Source organism: Phaenicophaeus curvirostris, chromosome 6, assembly GCF_032191515.1.
Source record: "Phaenicophaeus curvirostris isolate KB17595 chromosome 6, BPBGC_Pcur_1.0, whole genome shotgun sequence".
In the NCBI taxonomy this organism is placed as follows: domain Eukaryota; kingdom Metazoa; phylum Chordata; class Aves; order Cuculiformes; family Cuculidae; genus Phaenicophaeus; species Phaenicophaeus curvirostris.
Window position 1 is genome coordinate 9515209 of NC_091397.1, and position 18196 is coordinate 9533404.

Here is an 18196-nt window from a genome sequence, read left to right on the forward strand (position 1 = left end):
AGGGTTTGATATTAGTTCAAATCTCAGAGCTTTGATTGTCATCCAGACTAAAAGCATTTTGTAAGCATGCCAAACGAATAAAAATGCCTCCCTGATACAATTCACCTTGCCTTGTATTACCTGTCTATACCCATTTACACCAGAAGAACAATGCAATTTCAATTCTGAGATTCCAGGGACACTTCACAAGACAAAAAGACATTTCACTCCCCTTGGGAATACTCATTAATCTCTACTACATGAAAAACATAAAAATAGGGTAAAAACCAGCTCCTCTGCTATAACCTAAGCCTGTCAATGCAGGCAGTGGTTTGTTTTCTACTAAGCCTAAATTCAATCATGTTATAGATTCAGTTTATCAGTAAAATATGGGACAAAATTGGCTCTTCCTATCACTATGCTTTAACATTTTGTATTTACTCAGCCTAAACCGGACTGTATATTTTTCACAAGAGATTTTTTATTCATTAATTTATTTAAATCAAGAATGTATTCTAGAAGGTAAGTGTTTGAATATGTTTTTTCTCTTAAGATATATCCCAATATTTATTATTTTAAAAAAATCATATAGAAATATAAATACATCAAAATTAGGGCCATCTGACAATAAAATGAAATAAAGGAGAATGTAATTTAGGAAATAATAGGGTAACACTTGTTGATATAAAAATATATCTGCAGAGGAAATTAGTCTAAGTCAATGTTGTTTGTTGGTTTATTTTATATTGGGAAAAGGAAAAAAATTTAATAGATTTCAATGACAGAGAAAATCCCACACCATAAAGAGATTCAGCATTAAAAAGTTGCATTAAATACCTGAGTAACTACTGTAGAAAGCCATAAACCCTGTCATTCTACAATGGGCTCATCCTTGAAACTCCAAGACAGAATGGAGACAAGCAACAGTAAAGCGGTGCCAGAATTGAAACTAAATCACTTACAAAAAAGAAAACTGTGACATTATAGGGTACATAAACAGTATCTCATACAAATTCCTGAAGTATCATAAGTAGATATTGCCACTCCACTCAGTCAAAGGTTTTCCAGGTGGAGCTTAAGACTGGGATACCTGAGTAGAAGCTCCATATTTTCCACGGAAAACTCATCTAGTATCAAGCAAGTTCCTTCTATTCAAAGAATTGCTCTATAAAATGTATAGCCAAAGATACTGCTTTCAACTTTGTGTGCAGGTAGTCTGTGTGCAGGTAGATATGGTGTAAATCTTACCCCATATTATGAAGAAACAGTAGCTTGCTATCAGGATGCTGCATGCTATTGTAGAGATATAAATCTACTTTAACTTCCATCTTATCCCCAAAGTTCATTAACATACAAGATTGCAAATGCCATGTAGATCCTCATACACAGTGGCTAATCTTCTAACAATATCATTAATCTGTTGATATTAATAATATTGGCATATGGTCAGAAACACCTGGTTGCAAAAATCACACGCTTTCCTTCTGAAGGCAAAAGATGAAAGTCTACTTTTGAAAGGGGAGCACGACAACTTGAATGGAATGCTGATCTGCTTTCATGGAGTGCCAAATTTATCTAATATCAACTTCAGAGTTTTGCTAAATATCATCCAGTCCCACTTCTAAGTGCACCTCTAGATCTTCTTGGAGAATTTTCTCCATTTACATTGCAGTCAATAAAAATTAATTAATTCTGTTTCTATATGCATAGTTTGTTCTCAGTCTTACTAAATCAATATAACATTCAACTAATTTTATTCATTTCAACTGGCTTTGGAATAATCCTGTGTTTTCTTAATTTAAGAAAAACATTCTTTGGCACTGAAGATCTAAAATGGGTTTATACTGTAAGGCTAGTACGAAAGACGTATAATGGCATCTCAGGAAGCTGACATGTTTAGGTGATACTGGAGACATCACTGTTTACACATAAATTTAAGGTGCTAACAGAACACAGGTTACTGAAGAAAGAGTAGCAGAAGACAAGGGCACAGTATGGACTCCTGATAGTGAAAAATTATATACGATTTTCTGTTGGCTCCTCCTATATTGTCCTCTACAGCATAGTTCAGCGTACAGCATCAATAGGTATTTCTTTACATAACTTACAAACTCTGTATAGTTTTGTATGCACTGTATAGTTTCGATTCCTTTACTTCTAATGAGTTTTTAAAAAAATATCTTGAACACATATCAAAGCCAATGAGCTGATGCAAGAGTACAGTATATCAGCATAACATGCTGATATTTCACTACCACTACAAACCAGAGATAAGAAAAACTGAGTTTAACTTTCCTGACTTCTCCTCTATTGACTTTCAGGGCTTGATTCAGCAGCCCAGACACATTCATCTAATGCCATTTGAGATACCATAGAGACTCTGAAGCATCCACCTGATACCCATCAGCTGTGACGCAGGATTTGAGAGACCTACACCCTTTAGGAGGGGCAGTTGAAGTCCAGCCATGATATTGTAAGGTATCAGACAAGGCACTAGAAAACTAAGTCTAGGCAAATGAATCCCACCTCCTGTGATTTTAGCAGTATGTTTACTAGAAAAAAGCTCTTGGAACATGGTGTGAGCAATCATATGCTACTGCATTATATTTTTCATAAACCAAGCACACTCCATCATTAAGCTATTTAAATTTTTATCTCCCCACGTTTTATAATGGGAGGTGGCTCCAGAATTGTAACTGCACTTTTTGATACTTACAAATGTTGTTCCTATTGCCAGCCTTACTCATGGATGACTAAACACATTTGTTTTAATGTCAGCATTATCTTCTAGCTTCAACAGTACTAGTGTTTTTCCTCCCGTGCTGTTTACAGAGAGCAGCCATATATATTTACAGCACGGTGTTTGCTAGGCTGAACAATGCTAGGCTTTAATAATGCTTTTTGTGACGACATTATTACTATGCCACTACTGGAAACATTATGCTTGAGACTTTCTTTTTACCTTTTGTGCAGATTTGGTGAAGCACATTGATCCTGTTAACTGGCAGACTCCATCCTTTCTACCTACTTTATCATTTTGAGTTTGTCACCTTCCTAACTGCAATTCTTCCTTCTTATATCTCTAAATACGTTATGTTTTTACCACCATGCAATATATCCTTTCTTTCACAAAACACGTGTTTTCACTCTCAATCATTGCAAGCTCTCCATTCTTTGCTGTAGCTGAGGAAGGTCTTTATTAATCCTGGGCCAAGAAGAAAACAGGGTCATTTTCTATTTTCTGTTGAGAGCATATGAGCAAAAAAGGAGCAGGAAAAAGCAGGTGAAAACAGCTGATTATCTGCAGACAGACAATTGTATCTGGGTATTTAAATCTGGTATCTAGAGAAAGGTATTGTGAACAGCAGCCAGACTGGACAGAGAACAAGGCTGAAAACAATGACAAAACTCGTAACAATGGCATTACCGTTGCCTTGCATGTACTCCAGTATATAGAGTTGTATATATGATAAACTGACCTTCCACCATAAAAAGCTTCTATTTGTGTTATTGTTTTCCAAGGAACTAATGCATGATAATGGCTTTTCCCTCAGAATAAGACTATTCTGAGAAAAACAACTATTTTCCTCAAGTTTAGTAGATGAAAAATATTGTGAAGAAGCAGGCCCAGTATGGCAAGTTCCCTTTGCCAGCAACTTCCATTAGTAGTTGTCAGCTGTTTAGTTCCTATACAACCTCAAGTCCAAGGAAACCAAAGATCCTGCCAGAATAATCTCAGAACCTCAGTTCTTTATGTCTCTTACTGCATTTTTAGCTTTTATACATCCTCCTTTGCCCTTTAATCTTCCCTTCCAATTATTTCATTTCCTCTTTTATCTGTATCTAGCAACATTAAGCTGTGGAAGTTGATTTTTTGAGTCAAAATGTAATAATTCGGAATAATTATTGTTTTATTTTGCTTTGTATCATTTGAAGTTTCACCTCAATTATAGGGAATATGTTGGAGCAAATAATCCTGGAAACAATTTCCACACATATGAAGGTCAAGAAAGTGGTTAGGATTAGTCAGCATGCATTTCTGAAGAAGAAATGCCTAACTGACCTGATAGATTTCTACCATGATATGACTGGCTTGGTGGGTGAAAGGAAAGCAACGGAGGAGAGCAGTGGATGATGTTCATCCTGATTCCAATATGCCTTTCAGTGGTGTCTCCTACTACATCTTCACAGAGAAACTGATGAAATACAAGCTACATAAGTAAACTGTGAAATGAGCTGAAAACTTGCTGAACTGCTGGGCTCAGACCATTGCAATCACTGGCATGAAGTCCAGCTGGAGGCCAACCACGAGTGGCTTACCCCAAGTGGCCAATACTGTTTATCATCTTCATTAATTAACTAGAAGATGGGACACAGCCCACCCTCGGAATATTTACAGGTAATACAGAACTGGGAGGAGTGTTTAATAGACTAGATAACCATGCTATCATTTGAAGGGAATTCCACATGCTGGAGAAATGGGCAAACAGGACTTTCATGGTGTTCAAATGAGGGAAGTACAGAGGGAAACACAAAGTCCTGTCTCTTGGGTGAAACAACTTCATTATAACCTGTCTGGCCAGCTGAAAAGGACCTGGAGAGTTCTGGTGTACACCAAGTTTAACATGATCCAGCAGTCACAGACCCATAGAATCATACAACGGTTTGGATTGGAAGGGACCATGAAGATACCTGGTCCAACTCTGCTGCAGCAAGCAGGGGCATCTTCAACTCGATCAGGTTGCTCAGAGCCCCATCCAACCTGACCTTGAATGTTTCCAGGGATGGGGCATCTACCACCTCTCTCGGAAACCTGTTCTAGTGTTTCACTGCCAAATATCTAGTCTAGACTTCTTTTAGTTTAAAACCGGTACCCTTTGTTGTATTGCTGCAGACCCTGCTAAAACGGTTTTCACCATCTGTCTTATAAGCCCCCTTAACTATTGAAAGCCTGCAATAAGGTCTCCTCGGAGTCTTCTTTTCTGTTCTCCAAGCTGAACAATCACAACTCTCTCAGCCTCTCTTGATAGGGCAGATGTTCCAGGCACTCTTGCAGCAAAGGCCAACAGCATCCTGAGCTGCACCAAGGAGAACACTGCTAGCAAGTCAAGGGAAGTGATTCTTCCCCTCCACTCAGCACTGGTAAGGGCAGATACGGAGCGCTAGCTGTATTGCTTAAGTCCCCATCATGAGATATGGACACACAGGAGAAATTTCAGCAAAGGGCCACAAAGATGATTAAGATATTGGACCATCTGTCATACAAGAAGAACTGTGACCATTCAGCCTGAAGAAGAAATGGTGCAAGGGGTTCCTTATCAATATGTTTAAGTATTTGATGACATAGGGTACATAAGACAGAGCCAGTTTCTTCTCAGTGGTATCCAGGGAGAGGACAAGAGACGATGGGCACAAACTGAAACACAAGGAATTCCTTTTAAACATGATAAAAAAATTTATATTGCAAGGGTGACTGAACAAGTTACCCAGAGAGTCTGTGGAGTTCTAATCCTTCAATATATTCCAAATCTGACTGGACATGGCACTGAGTAACTTCATCTGGAATCATAGAACCAGGTTGGAAGCATAGAATGCCAAGTTGGAAGGGACCTCAAGGATCATCTGATCCAACCTTTTTAGGTGATATATAGTTTAAATCAGATGGCCCAACACCCTGTCAAGCTCAGCCTTAGAAGTGTCCAGTGTAGAGAAATCTACTATTTCCCTGGAGAGATTATTCCAATGTTTAACTTTATTATTGGGATTATGTGGATAATCTCCATTATTCCAATGTTGAGGTCTAGTTGGCCCTACTTTGAGCAGGAAGAGCTGGACTAGACAGACTCCAGAGGTGCCTTCCAACTTCAATCATTTTGTGATTCTGTAACTCTGGAAAGTATATCGAAAGCTAAACTAGACTTAACCTCTGAAAAAAATTTGCTAAACCTTAATAACTTTATGTTTAGGGTTCCTTGAACTAATGGAATCCCTTCTTATCAAAAGATAAGATGCCCTTCTTGCATCTTTCACTTCTCCCATGCTCTTTGGAAGAATCAAACCCTCATGGTTTCTTACATTCATACCTCACAGACTTTTCTAAAAGCTGATCTTGAAGACTATTACGCGTAACTGAAGCATTTAACATACCTCACTGCTGAGCTGTGACTAACTCTCACTATCAGCTTGGAGGTGACCCATCTTCAGTGAATTCCTGCTGGCTGCCAGAGCTGTTCACTCTTTCCCAGCATAACCCATTGCTGATGTACATAGTGTTTGATCAAGGTCAAGTTCCTTGGCAGGGAACGTTTCTTTTCCTCACTTCTATCAATAAGGCTAAAGGGCGCAGTCCAAAACCCACTAGAGAAGAGTCCAGATGAATTAAATGGACCCTTAGGTCTCACACTTGTTGTGTTCATGAAAAGAGATAATTAACATATGGAGGAAATAACAGATTTGGGATTCACCTCTTCTAATTTCAGTCAAGGCACCTAATCCAACCTAGGTCTCTAGGCTCCATCCACAGTAAATAGTGTAGAGCATCACCTTCACAAGAAGATGCAATTAATCTCTAAGACAGAAGGCACAAGTCTGAAGAAATCTCTCCTTTCCTCTTTATTCCGTTACTCTTAAACAAGATTTTCAGGCAACAAGTCAGGCGAGATGAACCCCATGCCATTTCCTACATGTTACCTTTGTCCATTTTCACGTTGATATTATTTTTTTTCCCCTTTCCTCAGCTAAATGCAGGTCCATTTGAATTTGCTTCCTGACTTAGTAAATCAAACCCATTGTAAGGCACAAAAGAAAAGGCTTTCTTCAAATCCAAATAAATTATGTTCAATGTCTCAGGATTGCCTCACAATCTGCTAGCGTATATAATGCATTTAAATGAAACGTATGCATATGAATGGTGATTGCTCCTTATTGAAACGCACATCTCTAAACACCCTGTAATCTTGTTCCTTACCAGTGTCTCCCAGAAATAATTCCAGCATAAAAGGCTTTCTTCTTCATCCTCAAACCAGTTTTAAAGCTATACAACACCAACTCTTACTCAAGCTCTTATATTGTTATTGTATTTATTATTTATTCCCATTGCTCACACACACAGTTTTAAGTGTTTTCCAAATATATAAGGGAAAATCTTGAGCCTGAAATTTGGTCACAGATTAGGAGAACAAGCAATATATGAAAGATGGAAAAGAGTCCCTTAATGTTCTCATCAAAATGAGCAATTATTTAGAGACCTCATTTGATACTTATTGCCAGGAGTAGGAGACTTTCTTTTTTGCAATGATTTTTCTGCAGCCTGAGTTCTTTTCCCATCAGGCAGTCCCCTGAACCATCTGATCTCCTAAATGAGCAAAGTAAATGAGTTGCCCTTTCTCTGCCTGTGTCTTACGCATTCTGATTCTGTATCCAGACATTAAAACCCTGATTGACTCAAAGAGGCATTAAATTAGGACAGATAGTCTCTGAAAAATATATAAAAGCTTTCCTAGAAGATTTCAGTCATACCTATGGATATATTTTTACTGAGCCTCAACTGATGTCAAAGCACAATTCTTCGAATTTGTCCGCTAATAATGTGACCAGAAGTAAAGTTCACAACCCTATCAAAGCAACTTAAAAACCTAAACTTTATTTCCTGGTTGACTTAGGTACTTCAGACCCAAATTGCATTAAAAACTTCCTATTTGCCTAAATCCGTTTGAAAACTGTATGCTTCATAGCCCTTTCCAAAAGAAACCTACACTCTCACTGTTAAGTTACAGATCTATTTCCTTTCAAGTAACAAGGTGAATTTTCTTCCAGAAAAAAAAAAGATTTCATCACCAGGAATAAAAAAATCATTTTCTAGAATGATGACATTTAAAATGTGGCAGCTACAGTATAATTCTTGCATGAACAGGTGATGAAAGAAGTGCATTTCTTCCTGCCAAAACCAACAGCTGTATTATTAAAAATATTGTCAGGATTGTGCAAAAATCCAGTCAGATTATTATTGTGAAAAAATACCTCATCTGCTGCTTCTTTTTAATACAGTAGCAAATATACTGCCTGGTTTGGCTTCATGCCAAGATTAATTTTAAATTGGACCTCATGAAATATTTATGAGGTCCAATGTAATGGGATTGCTTTCCCAGGCATAAGCCTGTGTGGATAGCATCTTAAACACTGATGTTTTTACTGAATCTCTAGACACATGCACAAAAAAAAAAAATCCCTGGGTATTAATAAGCTTATTAATAAATTTTTTATCACTATGACCATATATTTTACAAGTATTTTGACAGGACCTTTGTAGCAAATCTTTACCTACTTTTCTCTAAGACTGCACTTTGCTCTCTGTCAAAAAAATGCTGCTTAGCATTTAGCAAAATGGTAAATCATCATTAGTTAGAAACAATCTGAAGTAAGCGTGAGTAAAGAGCTAATCATACTTAGACAGATGGAACTGACAGTGCTTAGAAAGCTACAGACACCACTCAGCTCCTCCACGGCTTTCCGGACTCACTAATGCAGCATTTACCTTTGGTTTCTAATTACATGTAATCGTTCAATAAAAACTCTATATGGAAACACATATACTTACAAAAAAACTCAGTGTTTTCTACAAAGAAAACATCTTGAATAATTGATGAATCATTTTTCTTCTGTTTTTCAGTTAAGAGCATGGACCTAATCTCTAGAGCCAATTATTTTAACTGTATTTGAACCCATTTCTAGATACATGCTTCACTGCTTCTCCTTGACCAGTGTTCTTCCTGGGCCTTCAGCAACGAAAAATCATGAGTGGAGTACAAGATAAAGTCAGTACAGACCTCAGCCAAGTTTGATCTCAGTTTGCTACTAGTAGGCAACACCATTAGTGTGTGATTCCTGTTAAGTATGTAAACAACACTGCAAGTACCAAATGCCACCCAAGTTTATAGATCAGCTCTGCATGTTGCACCATGACTGCTTGAGTTCAGAACCAAGTACAGGACTAATTCTCCTACAGAGAGCTTTGGGAGGCTTGACCTAACAGGGGTTTGGAGTCAAGTGCGATTGTATTCTGCACTACCAAAAATAAAATATATTCCTATGTGTTCCCTAGCATGATCCCTTTAGAAGGGCCACAGATAGCTTGCTCACCTTTGAAAAAAGCAGCTGGTATAAGACCAGAAACAAAAATGGATTACCCATCTGACCTGCTTGGGATCCTTTACAAAAAAAGGGATGCTTGCCTGGAGGTTAGAAAGTATAAGGCAAGAAGGAGTCAGTAGCATGCAATTCAAAAATTAAAGAGTGGGGGGAAACATCATGTCAAACAACGTGTTCAAGTAATTGGAAGAAAATAGCAAAAAGACACACCTTTCCATATGTGAGCTGTCTGATTCTAGAAGAGAAAATGACAGTCACAGAGTGTGACATGACATTGTAAAACATGCCTCAGTTGCTTTTTACTGGAGCTAGATGTATTGGCACTTAAATCCCATATCTATGTCATTGATATTACATTCAGAGAGACAGAAAGTTGGCTTCACCGTTTGCCTCCTGAACCAACATGATCAACACTGAAAGCTCTTTAACAAAAATAAATGCTACTGAGAGTTTGGAACAAAATATAAAGAGCTAATGATCTAAATAATGAAACTGCAAGGGAGTTTTAGGAAGGCAGATTGTAATTAGCCAACTGGAATTTAGCCAGGACACCACAGCTAACACCTCTGTGACCTTCAATCAACACTTCTTTAATATGCATGAAGTTAGGTTTCTTTATCATCAATAAACTGAATGAAAATCCAAATGAAGCTGATTCTCTGTTGGTTGATTTTCATCATCACAGAGCTTCTGGAATGACGGAACTCATGGGGGAAAATGTTGTGAATACTTAGTGTGAAATGCTTAGCTAGCTAGCAGTCTGTCCCTCTTCTAACAGTCCTGATACTGACAGCTGTTGGATGCGCATAGACAGTGTTTTCACAGTCATAGCTGGGATGTATAAGTAACATGTTCACCCCAGATCTCTTCCTGCCAGAAACCAAACCACCCAAACTCCCACTGTAGTCAGCCAGATGGAAGAATCCACAGGACAACACATTGAATTCAATTCTACACTCTTATAAGGCCACCTTAGTTCTTGGTATCTTTTCTGAATATCACCCACCCACTTTATTAAGGCATAAAAGTGCCAGGTCAGATCAGTGCAATGCCTGCTCATTTTGTTGTTCCCATTCAGATCAACATCCCCAGCATTAAAGAAAATCTAATCACGGGAAGGCCATGATTCACAGTCAGTCACCTCAATTGAAGGAATCCCACCCTACACAAAGTAGCTGTATGGAATAAAACTTTGAACTAGCTAGCTCTGTTTAGGAGTGTTGATAGCAAGATTAATTATCCTTCTGTTGAGAGGCAGAAGCTGCCACAATGATGCGTCACCAGCACTTACTGAGCAAGGATGTATTCATCACAAGTGACAAGACTGCAGAGAAGTGAAATTCTTGTTTAATATTAGTCTGTATGCTAATGCCGTTTGAAAACAAAGTTCTCTAAAGCTGGATGAGAAGAAAAAAGAGAAGAAAAAAGAAAAGGAAGAAGAAAAATGCTTTAGCCAAAGTAAACAAAGGAAAGAAGTAAAGCAATTTAATTTTTTACTCATTTTACAGACCTTTTGAGATTTAATCTGCACAGCCATTAGGAATTTAAAGAGGACTGATGTTTAAGTTGTTTGCCCATTTGACTTAAGACAAATCCATCTGACAACAACACAGCACTTTCTTTGTCTTCACCACCACTTAATTTAAAGGGGACATGTTTACTAACAGCTTAATCTGTTTAACACAAATAGTCTTTTACATTCTTTAATCCTGTCAAAATAAAATAAAAACAAACCCACAAAAAAAACCCAAAAACAAACAACCAGAACCCCAGAAACCATTTGGCCCCTTCCAAAGACCAACGCTGGACTTTGGGGCAACCTGATATCAATAAAATATCTTAGCTGTACAAACACACTGCACTGAACAATTTAGCTTGTCTTTATAAAAAATAGATGCTATTGCTGAAGTGCCTGTTGAACATAATACACTTTTTTGTAACAAAACTGTCAATATGCAGGAATTCTATGGCAAATGCATGTACTTATTTCATATAAATGCATGCACAAAACTTTAGTTAGAATTAGAATATCAAAGAGCATAATAACTGCATCATGTCTCAGTGTCACACTATTATGAAAATCTTTTCTCAGGAGAGCTCAATAATCTTTCTTCAATGTACATGCAGCCTTGAACTGCACATGGAATGCACTTAACTGCATTCTTTTTTTCATAGTATGTCCTCTTCCATGACCATTACTGTCACTTGGTTTCTTTAATACTAATAAGGATAGAAAATGTTCTATTCCATAAAAGTGCTAACCACCCAATGGTCACGTTTATTCTTTTCTAATGAAAGCCATTTCTCATTTCTGCTGTTGATGTTATCCAGGGTCAAGAAAATGAGCAGAGAATCAATAGATTCCAATAGTTTTTATGTTGGAATTGTCTGCTGTATGGCCTTAAACAAGAGATTCGGCCCCAGACCAGCAAAACGTGATCATGCGCTTAATTTTAAGCTGAAGAACAATCGTTCATAATAAAGATGAGTTTTCGTGCCTCATTGCATTGGAAACTCACCTTTACTCTGTATTTCAATTTCCCCATCTGTAAAGTGCAGTTCTAAGAGCTGTTCTAGTGAAAAGGCATTCTAAGTACAAAGTATTATTCTCGTCACTTTCCCTCAGAACTTTGCACAGGTGGTACCAAAATATCCCGTAGGGTGACCAAGGTAAAGTTTTATGTTCTGCAGGTTAAAAAAGTAGTCCACAAGCTTCAGAGGCTTGCAGAGAACTGTTTGTAGGTTCACCAGCTGTGTTACCAACACCTGTTCTTGTATTTCAAAAAATCTAGCACATCTTTCCCCTTTTTTAAATAAGAAGGAGAAAACATATGTCTGCAAAAAATATATTCAAGGATTAGTATTTTTAATAGAAAAGTCTACAAAAATTGTACATTTTTACTTCATATGTCAGCGTTGTTTCAGGATTAGACAGTTATTGAAATAAAGATGTTTATCTTCAGATTCAAAAAGAAATGGATCTTAAAGATACCTCTGACAAAATACTCATAGTGAATACAATCACAAGTAAACTCAGTCATACAAAAGATAAGTGAATATTAGTCCCTGGTTAAACAAGGAGCTGGTAGAAGAAACGGGAACAAGCCAATACTAAGCATTTAGATAGGGCTTTTCACACAAGAATTTAAAATATTCTACAATGAAAACAACAAAAAGAAGCAGTACTTGATTGCTGAAACACATTCTTCTGCTACACATCAATCTTCCACAGAAAATGTTGGTTCTAACATTTACTTTGTTCCGCATATTTTCTCCCCACCTCCGTACCAGATATTTTGAGTAAACTACAATCTTATACTGACACACGTGCTTTTGAATTCAGAAAAACATTGTAACTTCACGGTAGAGGCTTCTGTAAAACCCAGATATATTCAGTCCTGTAAAATCAAGCCAATCTTTAATTGTAATTATAAAAATCATATTACAATAATGGTATTTTCAAGTTAATGACTCAATAAAAACCTGTTATAAGGCAGTCTTTATTATCCTAATAGCTATACTATTTTTAAAGCAGACCATGGCCATAGAGTAGGTTATATTTTCAGAGGTTTATCTGAAAATTTGCCCCTTAGGAGAGATGTTGAGGTTTTTTGGAGGGAGGCTTTCTATTTATTTCATGTTTGTATAGCATCTGAAGGAAAGAAGGCCTCATCCTGTGTATCTTAGGAATAACAAATAGGACTAGTCATATTTTCATTAGCATTGTGTTAAAGGATTGATGAAAATATCCATCCTGGTTTCAGAAACCTTACAGTTTTGATCAGGCAAAACATCTTTCCCCAAAACAAACTGTGCTGCCCCATGACATTTGTGACAGCAAGACTGGGGAACCCACATGACTGTATGTGCAAGGAGTGCACCACAGTTTTACAGACCTGCTTTGAAACCCTCACTGGGATATATTTGAAAGCAGGAAGATAGTAACTGAGAGGCTGCGTCTTCCTTCAGTTGCAAAGGTGCACACAGAGAGTAATTAAATTGCAATTAACTTCTAACCACCTTGTCTCTCAACAAAGTGATCCTCTTCTGTGGGAAAGGAGAAAGTAAATGGGATTTGGAGGTGTGGTGTACTTCCCTCCCTGCTTTCCTAGAGCCGAGGAATGCCTACTCCAGCTGGAAAAACATAAACAACTCCAATGAATCACAGAAGCTGGGTATTTTGCTCAGTTACTTGATGCCAGATATCTGATAAAGCAGGCACTCACTAAGCCCCTATGTAATTTGTGTTCTTGGAATAAGACAGAGTATGCACAGTCAGTTAGGGAAGACAGACTTAAATTAGCCTTACTTTGTAGGGGCTTGCAATCTCAGACTATGCAAGTGGTGGCATTTAAATCTTCTGCCTGATCTCTCTTCACATGTTCATGTATATAAACTGCAAGAAAAGCACCAGGCACCCTCCTTTCAAAAAAAGTTCCTTGGAGTCAACCTCGGTGAAGGAAAATAGACATGGTTGACTTCAAGAATTCAACAGTGACTGATCCCAAGGGCATCGAGCAACTGAGCATTTCCCAAACATGACCTCTCCTGGTGGCAGTGAAGTGCTGGATATCACACTGAGAAATGGGACAACTTGAAGAGGAAGTAGATACTTTATTGTGTTTTAAATTATATTGATCACTTCTGCAAGGCAGGCAAAAGGGTATGCCGTAGGAGTAAACACAGGTGAAAGAAAACATCTTTTTACTACAAATCTTCTAGTTCAAGAATCTTCTGTGTCTATGTTATCCTCTAATGTCTTGCTGTTACTTAAAAAGAGCTGACACTGGGCAGGCCTCCCTGCAGGGAGTGTTACCGTAGCGAAAATTCCTCTTACAACCAAGATACCTCAAATCCATAATATATTTCTCTGTGTATTGCTTCCATTTCTTCTGAAATGGCACACCCTCAAGATGACCAGTAAATCTATTGTGGGAATGAATACAGATGATTCTATGAAAATATCACCACTTCTTCAATTGTTAAGGTGCTTTTAAGTTTTACTGATGTACTTTTTGGTTGCCTCTTGGCTTTATATTATTTCTTCATTTAACATTGAGAGTAAATATGGACATTTTATGGATCAAAGACTAAGTTACTCTCTAATATGCCCTTGTCAAAGAAAAAAAATATTCTCAAGCCTTGTGATATATAATAGAGAATTAGGCATGTGGAGGGATAGTATAGGTTGAAATTTCAAAGTTTCCAGTTTCAGTGTGCAACATCTTGTGTCAAAATTCATTTCATATTCAAAATATCCTCACAAAATGTGTCTCACAAATTATTCCTATTGTTAAGAAGCTTTCCATTGCTTTCAAGACTATTGCCAGTGCAGTCAGAAAGTAGATCAGAATCAAGAGAACACTGATAACAATAAGAGGAAAGAATATTCATTTACTCATACCCATTGCATCAGAACCAGGTATCACCTACAAGGTAAATGCTGTATTTATAATTTACAACATCTGACCTGAGCATCACTCTACAATCAAGAAATTTAAGATAGATTAGAACACAGGTTCATCAACAAAAACCAATAAGAAGTCAACAATGCAGCTCATCGTTATTCCAAGGTCAGGTTGGATGGGGCCTTGAGCATCCTGGTCTAGTGGGAGGTGTCCCTGTACATGGTGAAGTCGGGGGGGAACTAGGTGGTCTTTAATGTCCCTTCCAACCCAAACCATTCTATGACTCTATGACTCTATGACTCTATGATTATTATAGTAAAAAAATAAACCAAAATTACTCCTCCTTGCATGCTTCTTTTTGCTGAAGCAGTTTGTCAGGACCTAGGAGGGATATTTGCAAGTGCAGTGAACAAAGGCAGTAAAAATGGATGGCAAAGATAATAATAAACTTTGAGATATCAGGGCTTTTCATCAGATATTCCCTGTGGACCCAAGTCTACAAACCAAGAACAAGAGCACCAGAGCTGCTGAAGCCTTTCATCTCCAGGTGATTTTGCCTCTAAAGGAATACTTTGTTGAGGGTGCTGCTTGTAGGGGAACATTTTAGTTAATTATGATCACTGTAAATGCTTATTAATACTGGAAGCAACATCCGCATTCACATGTTTATTGAAGAATATTATGCCAAGGGATCCAGAATAAAGTATGGAATCCTTCTACAATTTTATAAATAATTAAACTTTTAATATATTTAAATATAAAAATAATACATTTTAATTAAATCATAAATAATAGGTTTTAATACATTTAACACATAAATTACTTTCATACATCATTGATTCATGGCAGGTCAATTGCAGGAAAACTTGAGAAGGTATTGCAGGAAAACCTGAGAAGGTATTGCAGAAAATGTAAATTATTCATATGCGTTCCTGGTCTGAATATAAAAAAGCAGAAGAGATCTTGTAGGATATAGTTGGGCAGATTTTTCCTTTAATATCTCATTATCTTTTTTCAGGTGAGGAGTTAATGCAGTTTTGATACAACTGCATAAATGTGACATAACTAAACATTCAAACTATGATTTTGGTTGCCATTTCTCTGCTCTCTTTCACAGCTCAGCTTCTCCAATCACCTTCATGTCTTGCGATGTACCAAAAGAGTTCAATCTTACCTCACTCTTGGCAACTCATGGCTAAGTAGAGAACAACTGAAGAGTTCATTGACAAAAGTGGTAGGAAGAAGTGCAAAAATTGCAACAATTACAGCCTGCATTAGCATCACTTATGTTTAAAAATCACATTACCTTGTAGGAGAGGAGAGAATTTTAGTAGGTTATAATAGTGACAAAATATTAATGATTGGTAAAATAGGAAAGTAAAATTTAGAGTGCTATAATACGGAAGGCATTTCTTACTCAAGTGTGTATAGGACAACAACCCTCAACAGCTTACATTAGCAGCCAGCTAAACCCAACCATCTGATTAAGCTTGGTTATGTCACTCAAAGTTTAGGGTCAAATAATATGGTAAATATCAGAGGTGATGAGGAGATGGAAACAGACTAAAAGACACAAACAGTGAGATGTTAGGTACAAGAAGTGGAAGGTCCATGAAATTATGAGACTAAGACAACAGATGCATGCTGTGAAGAGACACAGATGTTAGGAATATGAAAAACTAATACACCACTGGCCTGATTCTCATTTGCATTATGGACCCACTGTTTAAAGGGGATTGGGAAAAAAACAAAAACAAAACAAAAACAAAAACAAACCTAAAAAAAACCCAAAAAACCCACAAGAAGTTTCAAGAGTTTTTAAATAAAACATACAGCGAAACCATAAACCCACAGGAGTTACTGGCATGACCTCATCTGCTTCAGTGCCAACAAGAATTTTAATCTTATTCTTCAATAAAAATTAAAATATTTAACACTAGAGCTCATTAAATAGAAAAAAAAGAGAAGTATTCATAACCCAAAATCTATTCTTATTAACTAGATGTCTAATCTCTTTATTCATCATTCATGCACATTCATCTGAACTCTTTTTCATTTACATGAATGGAGAATATTTCAGACTCATACTTGATGTGAACACCTTGTGATGTGCATCAACAGCTCTATGTATTCTATTCTGAGAGCAAAACCAATATCATGTGTGCTAGGTAACCAATACCGAAGTATACAGTGAAAAGCACAGACACAGCAGGGAAATAGCCCAGAAGAAGCCAAAATGAAACTAAATTGCCATGAATGATTTGGTGAATATTAATGAAAAAGAAACACATTAGTAGAAATTCAAATCAATCTGTCAAAGTATTGATAAAGGGAAAAAAATAAATTGAATTAATATGATCTTGCTGGGAAGTTTTAGTTTGGATTTTAGTTTGGGCTGGTTGAACCTGGAGTGATTTAAAATTGCATGCAGACAATTGCAGTGGTTTTGTCACAGGAATAGTTGTATTCCAAAGTTGTTTTTAAATATTAAATCCAAGTGAAAGAATAAGCATGTCACTTAATTGAAAATATTAGAAGCAAGCTAACAAATGGTACAAAAAGAACAGAAGGCCTCCTTCTATACTTGTTTGTCTCTTGCAGTGGTGAAACTGAATACCAGACGTGCTACTACACAAGTCAATAAGTAGAAGTGTGCTACACTCACACTACCCTGACCAAGCCTCTCTTACAAAGAAGGGAAATGGAAAACTGTTTTGATCCCAACTTCCTCACATGACTCACTGTCAACTGAGTATCAGCTGCTAATGAAAGGTTCCTTCAGCCTGCCTTGTGCTTTACTCTGACTCAAAGTGTCATGACTGCTTTCACCTGCTCCTGCCAGGATAATCATATGGAAGATGATCAGACATATCTGAACCACTACAAGAGTAATAAGTGATGGAGACAAATGCTGTCAGCTCGGAAGAGATCTTCACATGCTACTTGTTCACAACTTGTCACCTTTGGATCACAGCATCTCTGTGTGCACCTTTCTTTTTTTATTATGACAACACTGCAGTCCAGTAGCATTCATTCCTGAAAGCTTGATGAAAATACGTGATGATTTTTTGAAATATGAGAAGAAGCTGTTTATCTTTGGAAAGATGTTTTCTTTGATGCCAGTGTAAAAATGTGTGGAATCCATCTAAACTCAATTAAGGAATATTTGTAGTATCACTTAACCTTTTACAAATGCTTCCTGGGCAATTGTAAACAGAGTTGACATTTTCTTTGAACAGAAGAAAAAAAAGGAGCAGGGAGATACATATTAAAACATAATTCTTGTGGGAATACAGCCTGGGAAATTTCTTGTCAGAAGAGAAAAGATTTAAGGCTGCCAACAAAATAACACATTATGTAATATCGCATCATTGCTTAAGGGTTAGATATAGGATACTGTTCATTACCCAGTCCAAATCCATCTGAAGGTACTAAACAGATATCAAAAAATATTGCTGTATTTTATTTAAGAATGCTGCTACCTAGAAACACCATTCCTTAGCTCACTTGTTCTGCTGAGCATTAAAATGGAGTTTCAATATAAAACACCGTTCTTTTCCCACTTCCCAATGAAACCATAACAAAGCTTTCTCCCACTCTTGGAGAAACACTGAAATATAAGAAAATTCTTTGACTGTTCTAAAAATGCTTTCAAAGGAAGG

General features: G+C 37.1%; 1 protein-coding gene across 1 annotated transcript in view; it reads left to right on the top strand.

Annotated features, from left to right (window-relative positions):
* Positions 1-18196, top strand: part of RNF32 (ring finger protein 32) — an 88220-nt gene that overhangs the window by 43187 nt on the left and 26837 nt on the right.